The sequence below is a fragment of the Eublepharis macularius genome, chromosome 4, assembly GCF_028583425.1.
Source record: "Eublepharis macularius isolate TG4126 chromosome 4, MPM_Emac_v1.0, whole genome shotgun sequence".
NCBI classification, from domain to species: domain Eukaryota; kingdom Metazoa; phylum Chordata; class Lepidosauria; order Squamata; family Eublepharidae; genus Eublepharis; species Eublepharis macularius.
Window position 1 is genome coordinate 16,106,463 of NC_072793.1, and position 14,873 is coordinate 16,121,335.

General features: G+C 45.7%; 1 protein-coding gene across 1 annotated transcript in view; it reads left to right on the top strand.

Moving 5' to 3' along the window:
- The window catches only part of ARSG (arylsulfatase G), a 148,893-nt gene that overhangs the window by 25,844 nt on the left and 108,176 nt on the right, over positions 1-14,873 (top strand). The gene's annotated exons all lie outside the window — the stretch shown is intronic.

A 14,873-nucleotide genomic window follows, 5' to 3' on the forward strand; every position in this document is an offset into this window, starting at 1 on the left:
CGTTGACAATAGGGTATGTTCTAAAGAAGAACTTCAAGACTATTAAATCCAGAGGAGTTAGCCACGTTAGTCTGTAATAGCAGAATAGAAAAGAGTCCAGTAGTACCTTTAAGACGAAGCAACTTTACTGTAGCATTTTGAGAACCACAGCTCTCTTCGTCAGATGCATCTGACGAAGAGAGCAGTGGTTCTCGAAAGCTTATGCTACAGTAACGTTGGTTTGTCTTAAAGACTTAAAAACACTCTCCAGAATCAGATAACGCAACACTTTTTTCTGTGTCTTATCTGTGTGGATAGAAATCATGGAGCACAAATGTGAGGAGGGGGGGGGGTGAGAGGAAATGTAGAGATTTCTGTGTGTATTTACTCAAATGCAAGATTAAGGTTTTTCTCCAGAAATACCAACAAAGAGGAGGTGTCTTTGCATACAACTTTTTTGATCCACAGGAGTTAGCCGTGTTAATCTGTAGTCACAAAATAGTAAAGAGTCCAGTAGCACTTTTAAGACTAACCAACTTATTTGTGGTATAAGATTTCGAGAGCCACAGCTCTCTTCGTCAGATGCATAGCATAAGCTTTCAAGAACTACAGCTCTCTTCGTCAGATGCATCTGACGAAGAGAGCTGTGGTTCTGGAAAGCTTATGCTACAAATAAGTTGGTTAGTCTTAAAGGTGCTACTGGACTCTTAACTTTTTTAATAACATGGGGGGGTCATCTTAAGAGTTGTTTTCTTTTCAAATACTCTTATTTATAATGAAAACAAAAATGCGCACCCAGATGATGGGAGCTCTGAGGAAAAGAAAGCAACATTTATAAAATCTTTGTATTTATGGGGGTGGGGGGATTGTTTTTTCATGGAGTTGGTCTTATATTTATGTAGAAAGAACTAAAATTAATGGGCTTACTTATAAGGAAATTGCCTTACTTATAAGGAAATTGCCGCTGGCACGGAGGGCAATCTAAACTCCCCTCTGTCTGGAGATCAGGAGACGGGGCCACCAGCCATGTGACCATTTTCTCCAGGGGCGATTAAAACTTTTAAAAATTCCCCAGCTGGCCCAAAGTGACGTCATTGGCCCTGGGAGCATATGTGCACTTTGTGCGCACACATGTACCAGGGCCACCACCTCCCGCCAAGAGTTGCCCCCTGTGCTAGCAACCCACTGAGTTCCACCACCTCTTTTCCCAGAAAAAAAAGCCCCAGTCAAGAGTCCAGTAGCACCTTTAAGACTAACCAACTTTATTGTAGCGTAACCTTTCGAGAAGTTGGTTCATCTTAAAGATGCTTCTGGATTCTACTATTTTGCAATTACAGACTAACACGGCTAATTCCTCTGGATCTGTTTCCCTATGATAATGCTTCCATTGGCTCTAAAATTATAGCGATTTGCCATAATTGGTTTTTGAGTGTCCTGAGAATTCGAAAAGCAGGTTACAAACAAAATAGATACACTGCTATCTTCACACACGTGTGTGTATAAACTGTGGGAGGAGCGGAAGTGGTACGCCTAGCTGTATCCTGGTTAAAGTTATAACTGGAGGTGTTCTGGTGCAGCCGGCAGTGATTAAATAGCATTGGGATGGAAGCGTACTGTACACACAAATCATGCAGAAGCAAAATGATCACTGGTGAAGCTAACAAGGACAGTTGATTTTGCACTATTTCTTTAAGGGTGCCATCTGAGAGGTACTAGAATAAGGAACGTGAGAGACTGTGAGAAATGATACCTTCAGTGTGAGAACATCGCCAGAGCAATATCTGGGTCTCTGACTCTGAAAAGCTCATACCTTAGCAATCTAGTTGGTCTTTAAGGAGCTATTGGACCTGGCTCTTGCCCATGGGCTGCAGCCCAACACAGTTACCCACCTCAAACTATCAGAACATTACCAGTCCTTTATTAGAATATATACCATCCTTATCATGGCCGTTTCCACACTGCTTACCAGCCATGGAACATCGCACCAAACTCCCGGCACGACGGCGTCTTCCTGGCGCGATTTCGCAGTTCTCGTGCAAAATCGCACCAGGAAGACGCCGTCGTTCCGGGAGCTGGGCGAGATGTTCTGTGGCTGGTAAGCAGTGTGGAAACGGCCCATATAGCGTGGTAACTGCTCTTTGTTCTTACAGTGTTATTTCTTTATTTCTCATGAGCAGCCCTGTTCCTATAAAACAAAGTACCATTCCTTGAAACGAGGATCTATTGGAAAACATTTATTTGTTTAAAATAATTTAAAAGCCCATAGATCTGGAGGAGTTAGCCGTGTTAGTCTGTAGTAGCAAAATAGTAAAGAGTCCAGTAGCACCTTTAAGACTAACCAGCTTTATTGTAGCATAAGCTTTCAAGAGCCACAGCTCTCTTGGTCATCACAAAGCATCACGAAGCATCTGACGAAGAGAGCTGTGCCTCTCAAAAGCTTATACTACAATAAAGTTGGTTAGTCTTAAAGGTGCTACTGGACTCTTTACTATTTTATCTATAACTTTGTGATTGATGTAGCAGTTACAGTAAGATACATGATATCCTTTCTAAAGTGCTACAAAATTCTTGTTTGTTTATTTTTATTCTTCTTAAAGTAATAATGTAGCCAGGCACATTTTCTTGCTCAGGTGGTAGCCAAAGAGGTGATGCTTCTTAATAAGTGGCTGAGAGGCAGGGCCGGTGCGTCCACTGAGGCAGTGCCGACAGCCGCCTCGAGCGCTGACCGGGGGCAGGGGTGCGTGCTGCGGGGCTGGCGGCGCTGGTGGCTGAACGGGAGGGCTGGGAAGCCGCTCCCGTGTGCCACCCCGGCCACCTGCCACGCCTGACCCGGAGGTACCCAGCCAGGAGCACGTGCTGATGGTGGCAGCGCAGGGCAACTGAGCAGGCAGCCTACCAGCCCTCCCACTCGGTTGCCCCATGCTGCTGCCACCGCCACCAGCACACAGCTGCGGGCCAGCCAGGCGCAGCAGGCAGCCGGGGCGGTGCGGGGCAACTCAGCGGGATGGTGGGAGGCCACTCTCGCGCCATCCCAGCTGCCTGCCTCGCCAATGGGGCGGCCGTCTTGCAGCAGCACACCTGCGTAACAATGTCACGTGCAGTGATATCATCACACAGTCTGGGTGCTCGCGCACGTGGGGGCAGCAACACCCCTGAAGCTGCCCCCGGGTGCAGGTATCTGTCCCCAGGCGCCAGAAAACCTGGCACCAGCCCTGCTGAGAGGCAGTGGCTATGGCTGACTTCAACATACAGCTCTCAAGGTTACCACAAAATTTTCAAAAGCTGCTTTCAGATGTTTTTTCAGCTTCTGGAAAAAGAACACGTTTTGGCTGGATAAATTATTTGCACTTCAGACAAAATCGTGACGCAAGACCCTTTTTTCGTTTTCGTGCAGGTACTGAACTTCTTGTTCTCTGGAGCATGTGTAATGGCTTTGCTTGAAGATCAAGTTCTAATTGGGCTTTTTTTTTAATGAATCCTTTTCTTATACAAACACACGCAAATGCACACGCAGACATGAGTGAACACCTCATCTCTCTTTGGCAATTTAAAGCTCTATTCCTGATCCTTGGACCATTAATCATTTATAGCTTTTTCATTTGAACTCTGTGTCTTTTTACTCTCTTGTAATAAGTGATAACACGTTGTTCGTCTTGGAATTGGCAACAAATTAAACCTCACCTTGTTTGGCTTGGAGTATTTGTGGTCTACAGAAGTTTGATATACTGCCATGATGATCAAAGCTAATTGCAAAGCTTGTTTCGGCTTTATTAAACAAATGAGAAATAGTAGGACTTGAGGGAATCAAGTTAGAAACCTTTATGTACTTTATATAGAAGTGTACACACACACATTCTGCAGCCTAGAAAATAAAAACCTGCCAAAATTGGTAGCAGAATAAATTATGCATTTTACGCTAAAGAATATAGAAGATCAGTCAAATTGTATTTATTATACATAAAATCCATTATTTATTATGAATACATACTGCAATGAAGAAATCAAAAGAAGGTTGAGACTTGGGAGAGCAGCTGTGAGGGAGTTAGAGAAGATCCTTAAAGATAAAGGTGCCTCTGGGAACCAAGATCAAGATAATACAAACTATGATATTCCCCATTACTATGTATGGATGTGAAAGTTGGACAGTGAAGAAAGCTGACAGGAAGAAAATTGATTCATTTAAAATGTGGTGCGGGAGGAGATTTTTGCGGATACCATGGACAGCCAAAAAGTGGGTGCTAGATCCAATCAAGCCTGAATTCTCCCTAGAAGCTAAAATGACAAAACTGAGGCTATCGTACTTTGGTCACATCATGAGAAGATAAGATTCTCTGGAAAAATCAATGCAAGGAAAAGTGGAAGGCAATAGGACAAGAGGAAGGCCTAAAATGAGATGGCTTGACTCAATTAAAGAAGCCACGTCCTCCAGTTTGCAGGATCTGAGCAGGTCTGTTAGAGATAGGATGTTTTGGAGGTCTTTCTTTCATAGGGTCGCCATAGTTTGGAGGTGACTTGATGACACATAACATACACATATAAAATCCATTCAGCAACTTTGCTAGTAACTGAACTGGGCCAAGGAGCTGGGACGAATGGCATTTGTTCAGATATTTTTTAAAGAGTGGTAGTTGAGGTATTGACAGAAGACCTCTGAAAGCTAGACCATTTCTTCAGAAGTCAGGCCCAAATGTAGGCTATATCTCCCTCAGTAGCGGATCTTTGAGAATGATATCTTGAGGTTCCAGTGGTTTGTTGCCGCCAAAAAGCAGAGTAAGCGTTCAGTAACTTTGCAATAGTTTCACAGCTCTGTAGACATTTGTTTAAATAGATTGGTAAGGGTCTTCAGTTTTCCTTCCAGTAATGTTGCTTCTTGATGGACAGGAAAATCTGCTGTGTATCAGAGAACGTGATTTGACTTTTGTTAATAACCAACATCCGGTAGACTCCCTGAGAGGGTTTTTCAAAATGGTGGCTTTCAACAGTGGCTGATTTCGCACATGTTGGATAATGCATTTCCAATCCTCTTTAGAGATCATTTGGAACTGAATTTTTCAAGTGTGAAACAAAAAATGCACTTCCAAACGATAGCTAAAGTGCATTGAAAGTGCATTATCCAACGTGTGCAGAATCAGCCAGTGTGTCATTTATCTGTACAGGACTGCATGCAAAGGATCTTGGGTCCCAAGGAATTCTTTGTAAGTTTTTCCGGCTAGGTGTATTATATTTAGTAGCCAAGGTTTATCACTTTAGATAAGAAGCAAGCGTAAAATGTTCTCAGCTTTTGAGAAGACAGGACAGGAAGAAGAGAGGCATACGAGACCAACACCTTGCCCGTGGGCTCAGTAGCTGTAGACAGCCCTGCCCTAGTTACCTGGCGTCCCTTAGCTGTTGAAGTTTATCTCTGGTCTTTCCTATAGCCTGTCCTCTGTTGCCTATCTGTGTTCAAAGGGCTTCTGTTTTCTTTTTCTGAGGCTGCATTGCAAAACACACTTAGTCAGTATCCCTTTATCTACCTTTGAAACAAGTTGCCAGAATGGATTGTTCAGTGCGCTTAGGCTCAGAAAATTCGGTTTTGGGCTGTCCACTCTTGCTTCCTTAAGAACAGAGCTCCTTTGCAGAGTTCTGGGCATGTTACGGAGGCTCATAACAGAGATCCTTGCAAAGGAGAGTGATCCAAAAGAAGCTGATCCGTCTACTTGTTTAAATGGCTTAGTGCCGTTTGATAGTCTCGTCTGCCAAAGGAACTGGACACGTTTCAAGAATATCTGGGTTCAGTTTCCACAGTTATTTATTTATTTTCGATTTTTATTCCGCCCTCCCCACGTTTCCAGCAGGCTCATGGTGGATTACCAAATACATAACGGTTAAAATATATAAAACAGTTATTATAGTTAACAATTCTAAAAACATCACATTTACACAGTTAAACTACAATTATAAATATCAACATAGCGGCACAGAATTCCACTGATCAAAACAACTTCAGAGCACCTCTGCATTAAAGAGTGTTTAAAAATGGGGGTATTGGTGGTGGGGAGGGCCCAATCCCTCATCAACCGGCCAGGGGGGCTCCGCCTAGCACTGCCCATATGCCTGGCTGAACAGCTCCGTCTTGCAGGCCCGGTGAAAGGATAAATCTTGCCAGGCCCTAGAGCGGAACTACAAGTGACAAAAGGCACAGGTTGGACACTTGTCAGCTTCCCTCAAGTTTTGATGGGAAATGCAGGCATCCTGGTCTTGCAGCTTGGCTCTCCGACGGCTGTCCAATGGACTTTTCAACTGTCACTTGTCCAACATTCCGCCAAACTTCCTACATTTCCCCTCAAAACTTGAGGGAAGCTGACAAGTGTCCAACCTGTGCCTTTTGTCACTTGTAGTTCCGCTCTTAGTCTCTTCAGACAGAACATTCCACCAGGCTGGGGCCAGAACCGAAAAGGCCCTGCTCCCTGGTCCATGCCAGGTGGGCCTCCATTGGTGGCCTTAGGCAAATCATTACTTTTGCAGGTTTGGTTCTCCCTGCCTTCCTGGAACTGTTAGCAGAGCTGATGATATACAGGGCATAGTTAATTTCAGAGGACAGTTAGTGCTAGAATTCCATAGTTTCCTTGTTTAACAGTGCTCACGGCAGATGAATTGGAAAAACTCTTCCTTATGTATTGGAACCTAGGGAATGTAGGTTTTACGTTTAAAATCTGCAAAATGTGTGCATTTTCCAATTCTGAAGAGGTGTTCTCTACAGCATTTTTACTTTGCGGGCAGCAGCGGCGCCAGGGTTTTCGGCGCCCACAGCCAACCAGCAGGCTGGGCGCCCACTCCCACATGCACGCACACGCACACCGGCCTGCGTGATGACATCAGGTGTGATGTCATCATGGGCACGCCGCTGGCCCAATTGCTGCAGCGGGCGGCTGGGACGGCACACGGGTGGCCTCCCAGCTCTTCCGCTTGGTTGCCCTGCGCCGCCGCAGACGCCTGCCCGCAGCTGCTGCGCCCAGCTCGGGGCGTGTGCTGGGGGCGGTGGCGGCACAGGGCAGGAGGGCTAGGAGGCTGCAGCTCCATGGCGTGCACTCCCGCCCCCCTCTGGCACCCCGCACCCTGAGGCCACCGCCTACCTGTCCTCAATGGGCACGCCGGCCCCGCTTGCGGGGGTGGGGGGAGGTTGATTTCTTTGAAAGCATCTGCTTGTTTTCAGATCTCCCGGGGAAAGCTGGCGCAGGGAACTTGCACGTCTATCCGCATGTGCTTCCTGTTGGCTGAGTTCTCTATTTCATTCTCTCCAGGATCTTTGTTTGAGCATCCCATTGGACATTCCTACACTGCGTATCAGTGACAGAGAGATGCCATGCAAACATTCTCCTAGCTGCTCCTAAAGACAGCTTACTACGTCAAGGAAGGGGCCAGAAAAAGAGGAAGGGCTGCAATATACCTCTGTGATACTAACTCCATATCTTTTTTACAAGCCAGTGCACCAAAATGCATTGCTGCGGAAATGCCTCAAACAGGAACTGGAAAAGCACTGTTGTAACTCTTTCTTAGGCATCTGAGAGCCAAGCTACAAGTGACGAATGACACTTGCCAGGCAAGTGTCGTTCGTCACTTGTAGCTTGGCTCTGGGTCTTAAAGCTGCCAACACATCAACATTTCTCTGCGCTCACGAGGTCTGCTTGTTTTAAGTTTTAATCCTCAGGCATCTAGATGAGCAACCCGATCTTGACCTTGGTAATGTTTTAAATGCTTGATTAAAATTTTGTTGCAGTACATTCTGAATGTGAATGGGGGGTATGTTGGTCATCCTAGACTCCTTGGGCAAAACAGTTTTCTTGGCATCTTAAACATGAACAGTAAAAATAATGCGCTTACCCCATAGCAAAGACTGCAGAGATAAGTTTTTAAAGTTGGAAGCCCTCTTAAATGTCCCTAGAAAGAAGACTAGTCCGGAGATTATGATGCTTGAAAGTTTCAGGATTACAAAGATGGGGAAAGGGAGACCTGCACCAAATTGTTTCTTTAGCAAATAAATGGATATTTATAATGGTTTAAGCCCCTCCCATAATTAAATAGCTTTGGAAAGGTTATTTATTCCCTAACGAAGAAGTCAAGGGTCTCTACAAAATGAGCTAATAACTAACCCTGCCTGGCTGTAGTATATACTCTTCCTGTACTGGGCCCAAGATTAGCTCAGCCAGAGGGTCAAGCGGGGCAACTGCCTAGGTTGGCAAAATACCAGGGCCAGCCACTGTTCTCAGCCATATGAGACATGGCTCACTGTACGCAGACTGCATAGAGTGACTGTAACTTGCTGTACGCATGATTTCCCTTGGGCCTGACCCAGAAATTGCAGTGGGTCCAGAATGCTGCCGCACATGTCCTGATGAGGATACCACATAGGGCACATATCACTCCGATCTTGCAGCAGCTGCACTGGCTCCCCGGGGAGTTCTGGATTAGGTTCAGGGTTTTGGCCTTAACCTTTAAAGCCCTAAACAGGCTGGACCAACATACCTGAGAGACCACCTCTCCCAGTATATAGCATGGAGTGCACTCAGATCAGCAAGAAAACACCTACTGGTAGTCCCTGGCCCCAGGGAGGCTCGTAGGGTTGCCAGGCCCCCTCAATCTCCTAGCAGGGGATTGGGGGCTGGCTCTTACCTCGGTTGTGATGGGGAGTGCACACACGCAAAGCGCGATGACATCACTTCCAGGAAGTGACGTCATCCCACAGCACGTGCCCCCCAGTGTGCTCACACTCTGCGGGGGCTTGCATTGGGGGCTGCTGTGGAGCACAGGAACACTCCTGCACTCCACAGCGGCCCAAAACGCGCTTGCGGATCGGGCCCATTTTGAGGTGCTGCGGAGCACAGGAGCGCAGCGCCTCAAAACGGGCCCATTTTGGCCCGGAGTAGGCCTGTTTTGGGGTGCTGAGCGCTTCTGTGCACTGCAGCACCCCAACATGGGCCTGATCCGCACCAAAACGGGCCCGATCCGCGGGCGTGCGCAGCTTTGCAGGGGAGCACGCACAGAGGGTGTGCGCCCCCTGCTGGCCAGGTAAGTGGGGGCGGGGTGTGGGGATGATGGTGGGGGATCCCCCACCCCCACCAGGGGTCTGGCACCCCAAGAGCTTGGACTTCTTGTTACAATGGTGCAGGGACCTGTCTAGCATATCCTGTCATCCATAGTCTGACAGGAGGTATCTGTGGCATGTGTAGGTCAAGGCTGGTGTGCCACCTGTAGCATTGAGTCTGGTCAACACTCCTGCCTTTTTCACTGGCCCTGAGCTAGCAGTTGTTCCCTGACTTAGGAGAGGAGAGGAGGGGCCACGTGCATACTTAGAACGCTCCAGAGAAGAACTTTCTTAGGCTTTACAGCTGACTTGCAGCCCATTTTTCAAAAAGGCTGGTTGACATTGTTGAAGTCCCTGTAATTGCAACTGCTTCTAGGCATTGTCAGATCAGATCAGGTTTTATTGTATATGGCCATTGGCCTTCACAATATCAAAACACTCTAGGCATTGTGTTTTGTTTTGTTTTTAACGAAAAAACTTACTTATATGGTTTAACTAGTTTATTTAGCTAGGTGCCTGATGTCAGAAGTGATTAGCATATTTAAGGGCGGGATGCACTAGGCAGTCCATGGTTACTGTCATTTGGGCCATTCCACTCTGGCTGCAAACCCGGCCAACAATTTTTTTTTTCTGGCTGAACTTACACTTGCCAGCACACGCACTGTGTTGCCAAGTTTCCTCCCTCACTCCCAACGTGAGACGTGGACAACCAAGGGTTTGGTTGCTGCTGCTCGGCAACCAAGGCTGTTGCCTCTCACCCTGCCCCGCTGTACAAAGAATGACGGGCAGTTGTAGGAACAGCCCTACCTGGGTGATTGACTTGTCATGCAAGTTCCTCCTCAACAACAGGTCTTAAAAAAACTGGATATTTACAAGGATCTTTTTCAAGGTTTCAAATGTCTTTGCATAGCTGGCTGCCAGTTTTGTACAGGCGTTTTGCACCCTCCAGAAAGAGTTCTGTAAAGAAAATAATGAATGGTACGAATCAGAAAATCCAATTGGTTCTTCTCCTTTCAGATATGCCTGAACTGCCTCCTTTGGAACAACCTAATTGCAGTTTTATTGGAACCTAGCTTTATCCCAGGTGACCCATTTTATACATTTTGTTGAGACACCTCTTAGATGCATTAAATGTTAAGGCAACACTTTGTATATCCTTAAAAACGCTACCCAGAGGGAAGGTGACATTTTACAGCAAAATCTCATCAGATCTCAGAAGCTAAACGTAGTTGGGACTTCAGTGGGGAAGCACTGAGGAAGACTCGGCAGAGGAAAGTATGGGCAAACTGCCTCTATTTCTCACTTGCCGTGAAAGCTTGCAGCTTGCAAGTCGATGGCACGTACATACCTAAAAGTGCTATCGGGTGTTTGGAATGCTTTTTCAGAATTGGACTGCATATCTCAATTTTAATTAAATAATTGAAAACATTTATAAACTCCCTCTCTCAACAAGGTCAAAAAAGTCCAATGGCACAAAAACATAAAATAAAAGGTTGAATTGAAGATTCATGACAATTGAAGATTCATAATAACTTTGAAAAACCCTTTGAAATTCCTGCACTTGCGAGCTGGTGGTGCCTGCCATTGAGATTCCAACCACCCAATACAGCTTAGAGTCTAGTGATTAAAGGACTTAGTAATCTATATCTATATATATATAAAGGCAAGTGTCCTGACTGACTCATCAACGCCTAGCCCAAACACCTGGACCTAGAGACATGAAATTTGGGCAGAACATTCTTTTCATGGTGTAAACACCCACTAAGAAGAGATTTTAAGAAATGTTCCCCCTAAGGGGTTAAAAAGAGGACAAATGTGTTTTCCCAAAGGGATAGAGCTTCCCTGTGTGGCTGGCAGGCTGCTGCCTGCTTCTGCCCCCACCCGCTGCCAGCTCGGCCACTCTTCCTTGATTGGGCCAGCCTTTCAAGGTCATTTGCATATGTGGGCTGATTGGGGCTCACATTATTCCACACCACATCCCTTCCCCCCCCTCGAGACAATTGGAACACAGAGGTCACTCTAAACAGTCTGTAGCTGCTATTGGGAGTCATTGAATCTGCCCTGAGGTAAAATGCACCTCCCAGTCTTCCCCTAAAAATTCACTAGGGTTGCCAATCTCCCTGTGAGGCCTGGCTTTCCAGTGTGACTGGCAGGCTCCTGCCTGCTTGTATGCCCCCCCACCCCTCTCTGATTGGTCAGCTGTGGAACTCTGTGTTCTGAGGTAAAAATCAGGTAAAGGAAACTGCAGACAGTTGAAGAAAGACAGTACAAGATTGCTGAATAGGGATAACACGCTTTGCTTTATTCAAACATCTTTGTGAAGCTTGGGTACTATGCTATTATACTACAAAACCAACTCAAAACCACACACACAAACCAAAAAAATGTTACATTCTCATAAGTATTATAACTGGATTTAAAGTAGGTAAATACCGTAGCAAAGCACGGGTATCAAGCTAGTACCCTTTATATATGGTGGCTTTGGACTTTACAATGAAATGGCAAAACTAGTTTAAGAAGCCATTTACAGTGAGAGAGAGTCCTTGAGTTGGAAAGGACTTTATCAGCCGTCTGGTCCAATCTTTGTCTTATACCTGTGCATTCAATTCCTTTTGTCTAAATACAGAGCTTTGTTTTTGCCTCTTTTGATGTGTGAGCTCCATGTGTTACTTCTGCCCCATGCATTGAAAGATGCAAGACTTCTGTCTTGGGAGCGTGAAACACAGACACACCAATCATTCTTCCAATTCAGTCCTGTTCTTGATCATGACCAGATTGAGGCTAGTTAAAAGTCCTGCCTAGGTCTGCAGAGCATGTGACCATTCAAAGTGAACAAAGCCTACCATCTGTGTTCTGCATCCTGCCAAGTGCTTGGCAGGTCCCTGTATTTCAAATCCCCTGAAAGCAATAAAGATAGGAGGCTGGGCCAGAAAGCAAGAAAGGTAGGTGGCCTGTGATTGGCTTGTTAAGTTACAGCCATTCCTGATCTCTCAGCTCCTTCATAGACCTGGAATATTAGGTGTTCAGAAAATGTGCTTCATTGCTTTGGAGGACAATAGAGATGGGCACGAACCGAAAAAAACCTGAACCGTGCAGTTCGTGGTTAGTTGCATTTCACGAACTACGAACTTTTACAAACCTGCTCCGATTCACAAACTGGTTTGTTTGGTTTGTGAAAATGTCACATCCATGTCAGCAAAACACCACTTCCGGGTCAGCAGAAGGCCACTTCCAGGCCAGCAGAAGGCCACTTCCAGGTCTAGGAAACTGATTGATTGTCACCAGGCTGTCTGCAGTGACGAACCAAAAAATGAACCAGCCTAAACTTTGTGGTGGTTTGTCAGAAATGGGCTCTGACGAACCGCTGGTTTGTGACGAATTTTGGTTCATATTTCGGTTCATGCCCATCTGTAGAGGACAATAATAAGAGATAGTATTGCCTCCAAAAGTTTAGATCAGCTAGGGGTCATTGTTGAGGTGTTAGTTTGTGATTAGTTTTCACGATTGTTTCTTGCTGCTGTTAGGTTTTTCAGGTATTCCAAATAACTTGCATGCTTCCAACTCTTGAGCTAGTGATGCTCTCGGAGCTCAGTCATTAATATAACTGAGAAAGAATGTAAAACATACATAGGCGCACACACAGCTCCAAATCCAATAATTAGACGTGTTTTCCAAGATAAATGTCTAGTATCCAGACCAGTCCTTGACAAATGCAATCACCAGGAGCAATTGCCCCTGGCCTTTACCCTTTGCAATAGCAGGCAGGCATCCGTTCCCCCAAAGTCTTAGCCAATTTCAGAGTCTTAAATCACACTGAACTTTGGAACAGTGTGAGGGGGATAACTGGACCAGTCTGCAGTCTCTCCCCCAAGATGACAGCCCTTGCTCCAGCTGCAAGCCATTTTTATTGGATTCCAGAGTACTTAGCAGGTACACAGAGTAATAAGACCTCAGGTCCACTTTTAAATGAGGGTTGGCCCTGACTGGCAATGTGTTCTAGCTTGCCATTGTTCCTGTGGACGGACAAAGTAGCCTGGCTAGGTGGGGTGTAGTAACCCAATCTGCTGGCCTCCGGCTCCCTCCCTCTGCTTCTGTCGCCTCACACTTCCAGAACGAAGGTCCAAGCCATGAAACCATAACCAGAGGAGGTGCCATCTGTACTATGGCCTGTTTGCAACCCATGCCTTACCTGCCACCAGTGCCTCCAAGAACCACTCTCAAGCGATGTTTCTTTTGGTGGGCGCCATGGGGATCCAGCTCGTCCAAGACTTCCACATGAGCCAATAATCTCAAGAGAAGGGACAGTATCTGAGCAGAAGGAGTGGCTTGAGCCCAAATTAATAGATTCTCATTCTACATCATGATGTGACAAGTCTGGGAAATACTAATTTTTAAAAAGTTCGTTCTTAGGAACAGCCGTCTCACAACATCTAGTGTGAGAGGAGTCATGATCCCAGGAGAAAAGCCCGTATCATCTTCTTTGGGAAAGATGGAGGATTTTTAATATATCTGTTCACAGGAATTGCATGACGCTTGTCCGCCAAACCATGTGAATTTTATCATCTATAATTTTAATAATAATAACATTCGATTTATATACCACCCTTCAGGACAACTTAATGTCCATTCAGCGGTTTACAAAGTGTTATTATTATCCTCTTTATACAGTAAGTACAATACAGCTTCTCTTCAGATGGCGATGATAAAATAATGCTTTTCAAGCCCTGGCTCATATATAGCTCACATGTAGGGTGGTGGACAGATCTTTAGTGTGGAAGAGCTGTGACTGACCCAAGGACACCCAGCTGGTTCCAGGTGGAGGAGTGGGGAATCAAACCTGGCTCTCCAGATTAGAGTCCTGCCGCTCTTAACCACTACATCAAAATGACATCTTAGCGATGTCCATTCATGAAGATGGCAGTTTCTCAGTTACCACCTTCATACACCATATTCACTGGGGCAAGAGAGGAGTATGCACTCCTTTGACTCTTCTCTGGACCTCCTGATGTTGCACAAGTAATAACAAGGTACCCTTCTCCACAGACGTGCTTGTCTTAACTGGCCGCCTTTGAAGGGGCTGTAAGTTCACCATGCATGCCTGACAGGATCAGTCTCATCTCTCTCGCCCTATTGTGGGGCATCTGGACAGGCAATCGGACATCCAAGTAAACCCTCACCCTTCCCAAGCATTTGAGATGAAAGATGTTCTTAAATATGCTCTGATCGGTGAACTGTTTGCTCGTTTTGCCCATCTGTTCATTGGTTGTTGCATAAAGAGGAAGTGTGGTTTCTCTTCCCCCTGTCAGGAGAGTATGCTGTCACTCTTCTTCGTCATTGCACCATGCTGTTTTTGTGGAAGAGGGGAGGTTGGAATTTGCACCAGTGCACCTTTTTCAACAATTCAGGCAGAAAGCATGTTGATTCTGTCTGATAATTTCATTGCAAATGAGCAGAGGTGCTTTAGAGTCCTGTCTCCAAATTCTGAGTACGCCTTTTAGAAAATTGAGATGTGTGTGCACGGTGCACTCCGGTTTACTACACAGGCTTATTTTCCGGGGGTGAGGGTGGGGAGCCCAAAGCTTTGCAAATTGGAAATAGAAGTGGGGAAAAGACAGAAATCAAGGGCATGTATAATTTTTGACCACAAAGAGATGATCTAGGCAGCATTACAGCCTGTTTATATTTAATTGCTGCGATTCTAAGATCTCCCAGATGTGGAAATTTGGTGATTCACAGTGAATACGGTTGGTGTACTCAACACCTGTTAGGCAAGTTAAAATTTGCATTTGTGCCTGGGAACTAGTTTGGAAGTGGGAACATCGGTCTTCTTCTC